At 36.1% G+C, this 11,655-nt stretch overlaps 1 long non-coding RNA gene across 1 annotated transcript; it reads left to right on the top strand.

Annotated features, from left to right (window-relative positions):
• The first annotated feature begins 1,397 nt into the window (after window positions 1-1,397).
• On the top strand, window positions 1,398-2,363 carry LOC124900082. The gene is made up of 2 exons (XR_007057710.1): window positions 1,398-1,816; window positions 1,904-2,363. It is a non-coding gene; the product is annotated as an uncharacterized LOC124900082 (long non-coding RNA).
• Window positions 2,364-11,655: the final 9,292 nt, after the last annotated feature.

The following is an 11,655-nucleotide window of genomic DNA, read 5'->3' as shown; positions in this document are numbered from 1 at the left end:
ACATATATATGTATGAATTTGAGATCTAAGATTGTTGAGAGCATAAATTATGAACTCCCCCTCTTATATTAAATTAAAGATTATGGTTTTGTGATTTGAAAGATGTTTTTTCAATATCCTGGCATTTGAACATAATTTGGAATTGTTGAGAGGGTGTTTCTTGATATCAATATATTCTTGTGTGTATGAGAAAGAATTGCATGGGTTAACATGAGGTTTGAAAAAAAGAAAGATTCATCGAATTGAATTATTGAAATGCTGGTCTCAAAACTTGTGTTTTGAATACAGAGACTTTTGATAGATTAATAATGGCTCAGAGATGTGACTTGTAAGTCAATGGTATGACGATACCATATATATTTATGTCATAACAGATTATGTTTTCAGAGCATGTTTTGAGAGTATGTTTTCAGAGACTGTATGTTTTGATAGAGTTTTAAAAAATGACTTAAATAGGGTTAGGTGGTTACCCAAAGAAGGCACGAGTTCAAGCAACTCTTAGCCTGAAACCGTATTTGCCGATACGGGTAGATTATTATTGTACGCTGGCGACGACCGTGTGGCGTAGTAGATTCAGAGACTCCAACCCTTGCGGCACACTTGGGTTGGGGGCTTCGCTGCCGAGTTAATGGCAGTTTCCATATAGCCCATGAAATTTTTCAGAGTTGTAGGGTATGGTGCAAAAGTAACACAGATTTCTCAGAGCTGAGATGATTTTTACAGAGTCTTTAAAATACCCATGTGAATTTTTACTACATGATATATTTATGAACTATTTTAAATTGCTCTCATATATGTTGATTTATAAATGATTATTTTGGATATGCTCTGCGTACCAGTACATCTGTCTTGACCCCCTCTCCCTACCTCTCAAGTTTTGAGACTCAGTTTTAGGGTCTAGATAAGCAGTAGATAATTCAGACAGCTGATCAGATTGTCCAGTGGTGAGCCTTCTCTATTCCAGAAGGCCTGTCTTCTCAGATTATGCTACTTATTTTAGTTTTGGTTTACTTGGTGCCTTGTCCCAGTTTCAGACAGTTGTTAGATTTCATGTAGTAGAGATTTCGCAGACTGAGTCAGATGTTATTTAGATATAGTTGATTTACAGTTTCCATACTTATGTTGAATTCAGAGTTGACCATGTTTCTATAGAAGATTATGTTTCCGTATCTTCTTTATTATATGAATATTGTGCATGATTACCAGATAGAGAAGGACGTTTCGGTCCTTCGTGGTTCGGGGTGTCCGTCATGGCCAGGCCCTAGTTTGTTTCGGTCCTTCGTGGTTCGGGGTGTCCGTCATGGCCAGGCCCTAGTTTGGCTCGTGACATACACTCCCTTTTGAAGATATATAATAGTTCTCTTTCTTCACCAATCTCCTCATCCTACCATGGAAATTTTGGTGGCTTTGCAGCCATTTTATTAATAATCAATAAAACAAAAAAAGTTTATGGCCCAATGCCAAAAAGAAAACAAATCCTGAAAATTATTGCAGGTCAAGCCCAATTTCCTATTTGACCTAGCTATAAAAATGTAAGAAATTCCTATTATTTCCATTTCCATCTTTGGTCGCCTCTCCACCTTCAACGTGCTTCTAAGATGTTGCCGCCTTAATTCCAAACTGATTCTACTTCTTCTGTGGGTGATAAATATTGTTCCATCCTTGTGTTGTGTGTCTTTTTTACAAAAAAGGTTGTCAAAAAACAAAGGTAACATTTGTAGAGATTTGTCTTTACACCTATCCACTTTACAAACTCTACCAAGTTTCAGGTGGTGGGGTTGTTTCTGGAGTGAAAGAGAAAGGGGAAACGTCCAAGGTTTGCAGTTCATCCATAAGTAACCTTTCTGCTCTTCATTATCACTTTGAATCTAAGATAAAAATCTTCTCTTCCTTTTTCTATTAGATATGCATTGAAGATGATGGATCCATTGCTAATATAGGCTTATGACAGACCTCCTAGGCCAATGGACATATATGACGCATTTCTCCTTTGTTTTTGGTGATAGTTTTTGTGAGCTAACATAGATTTGGCTATCGTATTTAGCAGCAGTGTTGGTCCTTGTATAAGGATTTAGTTCACTGTAAATGCCTTTGCTGCTCAGAATCTTCATTTTGCATGTGTTGCATAGGCCGAACATTTTTTAATATAGATTTATCATCTTAGTTAATTCTCAAATTAGGAATTTGCATCTTATCCATATTAAAAATCTTCCTTTCTACTGGTGGTAATTGCTAAAATTTGTTGAATGTTTTTGTATGTTCTGATTGAGTAGCTAGATTAGCTAGATAATCTACAAATGTATTCTCCTCCCTGTAAATGTATGTGATTGTAGCATTTATATTAGACATCAGGTTTCTTATTTCTTCTATTGCTTCAATCATTTCCCATGGGATCTGTCACACATTTCTTACAATATTAACCAAAGCCAAAGAATCTGATTCTATTTCCATGTCCCTAAAATTCCTCAATGCGCAAAATCTTACTGCCTTCAAAATTGTTGTCATCTCTACTATCATAGTAGTAGTAATGCCCAGCCCACCTTCTTGAGCATATATTAAGTTTCTATCATCTCTCCTCACAATAAATCCATATGCTCCTTGTCCTAGATTTCTCTTAGAGGCACCATCTGTATTGTACTTTAACCTCTCCTATGTGGATAGTGTCCATTTCACTGCATAGCAATACAACCTTGGTTTATATCTCTTGAACTAGGTCACCAAATCTGCCCAATTGTTCCCTGTATCCTTTATCAATGGGAATTTTAACTTTATCACTTATTTGAGCAATGTCATCACTTGATTGTTCATGCTTTCAAGACTTTGACTCTCTCTATGCTTCAGTTTGTTTCTCCTTTTCCCACAAAACCCATATAATAATTGCTGGTAACTCCCTGTAGATTTGCTGTAATTTTGTGGGTGCTTCTTTAAACCACCACATTCTGATCACAAGTGGTAATTATGCTCTTTCAATTTTAATAACTAGAAAATTAGCAAACTGCTTCCATAACTTAGTAGTTATGGGAGTTTTTAGAAATAAGTGTTCCATAGTTTTCTGTTTGGGTTTCTCACAGCACTAACACCTTGATACTATATGAATCCTTAGTTTAGCAAGATTGTCATCTGTAGGTATCCTTCCCTTCAAAGCTCTCCATGAAAAGAAACGTAACTTTGTAGGCAAAGTTTTGTTCTAGATCAATTTGCACTCCTCATTGGTCCTTCTTTTCTTCCTTAATACCTCATGTGTATCTTTGATACTGAATTTACTATCTGAAGTAGGCCTCCACCAAGCTTTGTCCCTGTCTATCTCATTTTTATATGATTTGATGGTATCCTTTATGTGTTGTATTCTCTCTTCTGAAATATACTCTTTCAGCTTTTCCACATTTCAGGAACCATCTTCTATTATAAATTATGTGACTTCTATCTCCTTCTCAATATTATTTTCTTCATCAGTGAAATATAGAGTGTCTAACTGAGTCTAGTTGTCAAACCAAAAGCTGACAACTCCATTATTAAACTGCCAAAAGATATAGTGTTCTATTTTTTCCTAACCTGTATTGTTTTTCTCCAAACTTGTGAAATTTCAAAACCTTGTGGAAATACAGGATGTTTTTTCTTGCAATACTTGTTCCACATAAAGTGGCTCCACATAAAGTCTATAGATGTTTTGAAATTCCACTGCCAACAAAGCATCAGAAACTGTATGCAAAGATCGAAAGCCAATTTCCTCTTCTGTCTTTGGATAGCACAAATCATCCTATGTGGCCCATTGCTTCTCTTTTGAACCTCCTATTTTACCCCAAAAAAACCTAGCTATCAGCCTATGTATTTCATCTATAACACCTTTCGGAGGGTTCATTACAAATATCAGATATATGGTCATTGATTACAGGACATTACATAATAATACGTACCTTCCCCTATAAGTTAACATCCTGTAATGCCTTATGATCTCCTCAAAATATATCTTCTTCTGCCTTCTATAGAAAATTGGGCATCCTAGGTATGTGAATAGGAGATGTCCTACATCAATGCCTGTTAATCTTCTCAGTTTGTGCTTATCTGTTATAGAAACTTTGTTATGTATATATGTAGCTCTTAGAAAGGATGATTAACTGGCCAGATACTTTCTCATAATCATGTAGTACCCTCATGATTTTTTTCACTGAACCTTTATGACCTGAGCAAAAAAAGATTGTGTCATCTACATAGACAAATTATTGAAAATTAGCATATATCGATTGAAAATTGTCCAGCTGTGACTTTCTCTCTAATAGGATTTATTCCCTTATTTCTAGAATAATGTATAGGGACAGATTAGACATTGTACTAGTATAAATAGATAGGAAAAAGGACATGGTATAACTATTTAAAAAAAAAAATGGCCCCCATCTGAAAAGGTGGACATGGGTTGTCCAGTCGGCTAAACTAATCCTTTTTTCAGCCATTTGGCCTAATTTGGTACATGCAGTCTCTATAATCAATTGATATACTTTTATACCAAATTGATACACTTTTATATTATATTGATACACTTTTTAAAAAAGAGAAAGGAAATTCTATGCAAGCACATTCAGTCCCTATTCCTAATTGGTACTCTTTTATACCAAGCACATTCAGTCCCTATTCCTAATTGGTACTCTTTTATACCATATTAATACACTTTTATACAACATTGATATACTTTTATACTACATTGATACACTTTGATACCGCATTAATACACTTTTATACCACGTTGATACAGTATATATATCATATAAATACACCTTTTACATATAAAATTTGTGCAAGCATAGACCTCCATTGAAAGTTTTGATCAATTTATGTCCTACACCAATAACTTTGTCGACTTCAAATTAAGCATGCAAATCCACAACGCTACCATTAAAACACAGTGAAGCTTAAAGATAGAAACAGAGAAAACTCATTGAATCATGTGTCAAGTATCTCAATAATCATAGTAGTAGCAGAAATATCACGTAAATGATTAACGACAGAAACGAAATCACAAAAACGAGCATAAACCCAAAAGAATATTTCACTGAAAAAAATATTGTACTTACCGAGGCATTTGGTTGACAAAGGTAACTAAAGAAGTTACTTTGCCAGTGCAATAGTCGAATTTTGTGTACAAGTTTTTCGCCGACGTACTGTTACCGATATGAATGTTGATTAATCGGACGAAAACAAAATCACAAAAACGAGCATAAACCCAAAAGAATAGTTCGCTGAAAAAAATATTGTCCTTACCAAGGTATTTGGTTGACAAAGGTAATTGAAGAAGTTACTTTGCCAGTGCAATAGTCGAATTTTGTGTACAAGTTTTTCGTCGAAGTATTGTTACCGATATGAATTCGGATTAATCGGACAGAAACAAAATTGGAATTCGGAATCCTTGAGTGAAATTCAGTAGGAAAGGGAAGCTAGTCCTTGAAAGACTACTATTGGATTGAAGCCCCTAGAAGGTTCAATTTTGGTGTCTGAGATTAGGAATTGGGGTGAAATTGATTGAATTTTGGTGGGTTGAATTTTATTTTTTTCTAATTTCTATGTGAAATTCATATTATATGGTAGGAATGGAGAAAAGTTGAGAGAAGAAGATATAATACACATATGCGAGTGACGAGGCTATTTATCGGGTGTAAAACCCAATTCGCGAGTGGCTATTTATGGGTATTAAAAATTTGGGTGCTAATTTTGTAGAATTAGTTTATTTTAGATGTTATTTTTGTCTTTTTCCCATAATTTTTTAATTTCTTTTTATTATTAAGTTTGGTACATAGGGTAGATTTTTATCCATGTCTGTTACATAGGATAAATTTCTTGCGAAGTAATGCTTTGTATATATATCGGATCACGATTTACAGAATATACACAAGAAATAAATACAAATCCTGTTATTCTTCTTCTTTTTCATGGTATCGGAGCAGGTGCTATAAGAATCTTCTCTTCATTTTTTTTCACTTCAATGTTTTCTCAAATGACTATATCTGATGACCCAAAATCTTTTGAAACTAAAGGAACTCCTATGAATTCAGCATCCTTGATTCTAATTAAATCCACTCACCCCTACTTTCTTTCTTCCTCCTATAATCCTAGCATGACACTAATTAATATAACTTTTGATGAAACTTCTTATAACAACTGAAAAAGAGGAGTGTTGATTTCTCTTTTAACCAAGAATACACTTGGTTTTATTAATAGATTTTCTTTATCCCCAAATTCAGACTCACCCTTGTTTTTACAATGGCAGTGATATAACGACAGGCTGATATCTTGGCTACTGAATACTCTCAGTAGAGATATTGCTGAGAGTGTGATCTAATCTTCAACTGCCAGAGAATGGTGGAGTAAACTAGAACAAAGCTATGGACATGCTAATGGTACAAAGCTCTTCCAACTGCAAAGGGAATTTAACAATATTAATCAAGCCAATATTACTATAGCAGGTTACTTCACTAAGCTAACGAGGATCTGAGCTCAACTGAAACTACTCAATACTTTTTTGATATACAGTTGTGAATGTAAATGCGATGCCAAAACTCACAATATTAGGATAAAACTCACTGTCACTCATTTTATTAACATATTCCCTTCTTCAGTGTTAAAACAGAAATCACCCTATCAAGTTTTTTTTGTCAAAATTTCTGATTATGTATATTTAAAACCTTTTGGTTGCTTATGTATTATCTCCACCCTTTCCAAAAACACGGACAAACTTGCACCAAGAGCCCTTCCTAATATTTTTGTAGGTTATCCCTTTGGAAAGAAGGGTTATAAACTTTTAAATCTCACAAACAACTAGTTTTTTTGTTTCGAGGGATGTTAGATTTATTGAGTATATATTTCCTATCTCTTTTTCTACTACCAAGACAAAGTTGTTTATGTTTTCTACCTTAATATCACAAGATCTTTCTCCTACTCCCTCTCCATTATCTGTAAATATTTTTTCTCCTTAAATGCCTAATATTGCTTCTGATCAGTCTCATTCTTCTTCACCAACAGTCGATCCACAGGAACAACCTCAGTTTAACTCTAATGATATGTTACCAACGACACCAGAGGCCCAGCCCAAAGGTCTCAATGGACTCATATTCCTCCTATGTCTTTTTGATTTTGTTTGTGAGCATGTTTCTTCTGTTATTTCTCCTAATCCTCATATTCATCCCTTTTACGTTGCATCTTTTTCTGTTTTGTCATCACAATATAAGCATATCATCAATTTAATTAGTTAAATTTATGAGCCACATTCTTACCGTCAAGCATTATTGCATCCTAGATGAAAGATGCAATGGACAAGGAATTTAAAGCTTTGGTCTCTAACCACACCTAAGACAGTTGATTTGCCATAGGGTAAGAAAGCATTGCCCTGTACATAGGTATATAAGGTAAGACTAAGATCAAATGGGGCACTTGACCCATTAAAGGCTCGTCTAGTAGTATGAGGTGATATTCAAAGAGAAGGAGTCGACTATACTAAGACTTTTTCACCTGTCGTTAAGATGACCACTATACGTTGTTTACTCTCAATTGTTGTGAAGAAAAACTGGAATTATTTTAGCTTGATATTAATAACACATTCCTACATGGTGATTTAGATGAAGAGGTTTATATGCATTTTTCACTGGGATTTTCTGCCCCTTTTCCTTCATAGGTTTGCCAGCAACGCAAGTCCCTTTATGGCTTTAAATGGGCTTCGAGGCAATGATATTCGTGTCTTTCCTCTACCCTCAAGACAAGAGGTTTTACTCTTTTCTAAATATCCCGGAATCTCATCACCATCTTAATAGTGTATGTTGATGACATTATTCTCACTGGAAACAATTCCCATGAAATCAATGAGATCAAACTTTTTTTTGAATCTGAGTTTCGAATCAAAGACTTGGGACTTGCACATTAGTTTCTTGGCATCGAACTTATTCGTAAGAATGATGGTCTGGTCATGACTCAGAGGACATTTTCTTTATAATTGCTCTCTGAATTCGAGTGTTTGGACTCAAAATATGTTTCTACTCCTTTAAATCCGTCAATCAAACTCACAGCCAAATTCAGTACTCCTCTTGTTGATTCAACTATCAAATGTTGATTATTAGGGAAATTAAATTTTCTAACAAACACCAGTTTAGACCCTACATTCATTGTTTAAACACTTAGCAAGTGTATGTAAGATCTCTATTCAGGGCATTATCAAGTGGTTATCTACATGCTATGATATTGTAAGACCCCGCAAAATTCTAAGCTCAACTCAGTCTTTTAGGCTTGCTAAGGGGTCCCAGACTTAGAAAATTCTAGCTAAGTATTCAAACTTAGTATTATTTTGGCCTTCGTAAGTTGGCAACTTTATTTCACGACTCCTATGACCTTAAAGTATTGATCTTTAGATTGATTCATGATCAGGAATGTCAGTAAGTGTTCCCGAACAAGTTTTGGATTTTTCGAACCTCGTTTAGACCACGTTTAGGTGACTAAAACAGCGAGTCGACGCGATCTCGATGCGTCGCGTTGACAGGTAATTTTTTCCTCCACTCAGTGCAAATTTCAGTGAACCGACACGAACTCGACGCGGCACGTTGGTCATCGCGTCGATGCCAATAATACGGCGCGCCGGTCTGCGCGTCGACAATTCGGTTTTTCAGTCATTAAAAGCTTTGTCCTTAAGGGTATTTGGGTCTTTTTCCCATGTCCTTCAGCCCCCAAAAATACGAAATTTAGCCTTCTATGTGCAACATACACTCAGTATTTCACAAATTGTTCAAGAACATAAACCCTAGGTGATTGAATTTCAAACTCAAGGCTCAAGATTCCACCATTAATCTTCAGGAATTTAGCAATCAAGGTATGTCAAGTGTTCATCCAAGGGTCCCTTCCACCCTTAGAGTCCAAGAAACTCTTTTAAACTTCAAGTAGCTTGATTTCATGCTTCCCATGATTTGAATTTAAGTGTATTCATGATTATAATGTTGATTAGATTTCTATTCCATGATTAAGTGAAAGACTTATGTAAAAACAACTATTATGTATGTAGTATCATGTGAATTCATGTTAAAGCCTTGAAATTGTGATGCTCATGTGTTGATTAGTACTATGTGCATATAACATGCCTTCCAAGTGTTTGATGAGTTGTTCATGAGAATTAAATAATGGAATTATATCATGTTAGCATGTATTCAAGTTTATGTCATGCAAGTGTTTGCTAGAATGTCCCAATGAATGAATGATGATCAAGTAGATTATTTATCATGTTTCAAGATTGAACCCTGTCTTACAATTTATGCTATCGAGTCCTAGGGGTATTTAATACCCGACAATTTAGCTGATTACCTAGATCCATGGTCAGTCTCAGGATAGTATCAATCATGTCATGATCAGTAGTACTCTCAGTCAGTTGCAGAACTCAGGAAAAACTCAGTAGACTCATTATCAGTTTAGTTCAGTATTCAGTTCAGACCTCAGTAAACTTAGTCAGCTAACAGAATTCAGCAGTATTTCATCAGTCAACGAAACTCAGTAAACTCAGTAACAGTTCAGTCAAGCCTATTATGAACTAGGAAAATTAGTTTAGTGTTTATTCAGATGGGAGTAGGATTCAACACCGAGTCAACCCAGGGATGAGGGCATTCCTGCCAACAGAGGGCTTGACCCTTAGTAGCAATCCCTACATTACAGAACTATGTAGCCAACGTAGGTTGAGATATCTTCCTACCAGATATTATGAGGGTTGATACATCTCATTCAAGGTTTTTCTGCCAGCGAGGGTTGACGAAAGAGCTTCCTGTCAGACCGGGTTAACTCATAGCTTATGTTTATCTGTGGCACGGTATTGACACTCTTCCAACTAGGGTTACAGGTTGGACCCCAATCTATTTAGAAATGGGCATGTCGGTTAGATGATTATCTCCCACAGTCTCATTTTCAATTCAAGTCTCAAAATAGAACTTAGTTCAGTTCTACAGGTTAGGATTGTCAAGCACAGTCACTCAGCTCAGTACGAAACTCAGTATAGTTCCACAAAATCAAGACTATCAGATACAGGCATTTAGTTATTAGTAATTCAGTATCAGTATACTCAGATATCAATCAATCAGTATTTAGACTCAGTATTTAGTGTTGTCACGATCTCAGTTATAGTTTACGTATTCATGCATGTACTCTCATTTAGCTATATTCATGTCATTTAGTCAGTATTGTTCATGCATATGAACCCATGCATTTTAGCCTACCTCATTTAGCATATCAGTACATTCAAAGTACCAACGCATACTTTTCTCTTGCGCTATGATGTTTTATATCATAGGTTTAGACGCACGGGCTCCGATCATCCCTAGCAGTTACAGATTTTCAGCCGTCAGAGTTAGTGGCGAGTCCTCATAGTTCGAGGACATAATTATTATTTCAACATCTCATTTTATTTCAGTAGCCGGAGTTAGTTGGGGATTTGTCCCATCAACTCCCTATTTCAGACAATTTAGAGGCTTTCCAAACTAGAGTATTTTCAGACAAATGTTTCAGTTTTGGTATTGTTATATCGCATTCAGTTTTATTTCAGTATTGAACCTTATGGAAAGTTTCTACATAATTTCTGCATATTATAGTGTTATTATTTAGTTATTGCAGCAGGTACCAGTCATGGGTTAGCTTGCGGTCCTTTGGGACAATAAGCACCGTGTAACATTCGGGGTATAGACTCGGGGCATTATAAACTTGGTATCAGAGCCTAAGGTTCAACAGAGTCCTAGGAATCCTGAAAGTCGCATCTAGTAGAGTCTTGTGCATAGGTGTGTAGCGCGCCACACTTATGGACAAGAGGCTGTAAGGTGTTTTAGGAAAAGTTTCCCTTCTTTCGGTACTCATATCGTGCGAGTGAGAATGAGCTCTAGTTAAACTCCCTGTCTAATCCAAATTTCTCTTTCGTTTGCAGAATATGCCTCCAAAGAGGACTAAGGGAAGAGAAATGGGAGACCAGTTAGAACCCCAGCCTGTCCATCCAGATCCTCTGGACGAACACGTATCCCATGCTGAATTCAGAGCAACTTTCACCACCCTAACTCATTCTGTGGTAGTCCAGAATAAATGTTCAACTATTGTTCCGAACAACCCAGTGGCCAATACTGCTGCAGCCAGGATTCGGGATTTCACCCGAATGAACCCTCCATCTTTTACTGGGTCTAAATTAGATAAGGACCATCAGGAGTTTCTTGATCAGGTGCAAAACATTACAGATATTATGGGAGTGGCTGTTGTTGAGAGAACTGAGTTGGCCGCATATCAGTTGTAGGATGTGGAACACTCATGGTTTAAACAGTGGAAAGCAAAAAGAACCGCAGATGCAGGGCCCATAGAATAGGAGGATTTTGCTGTTGCTTTTCTGAATAGGTTTTTCCCGTTGGAGTTGAGGGAAGTGAAGATTTTGGAGTTTATAAATGTAAATCAGGGAAACATGATGGTACAAGAGTATTCTCTTAAGTTTACTAAATTAGCCAGATATGCCCCTCATGTGGTAGCAGATAGTAGATCTAAGATGAGTAAGTTTGTGTCCAGCATGTCTAATAGTGTGGTCAAAAAGTGGAGGACCGCAATGTTAATTAAGGTAGTGGACATATCCAGGATCATGGTCCATGCTCATCAGATAGAGGAGGCTAAGAATAAAGAGAA

This window comes from Capsicum annuum, chromosome 7 (genome assembly GCF_002878395.1).
Source record: "Capsicum annuum cultivar UCD-10X-F1 chromosome 7, UCD10Xv1.1, whole genome shotgun sequence".
NCBI lineage: Eukaryota > Viridiplantae > Streptophyta > Magnoliopsida > Solanales > Solanaceae > Capsicum > Capsicum annuum.
This window is presented reverse-complemented; position numbering and strand designations above follow the sequence as displayed.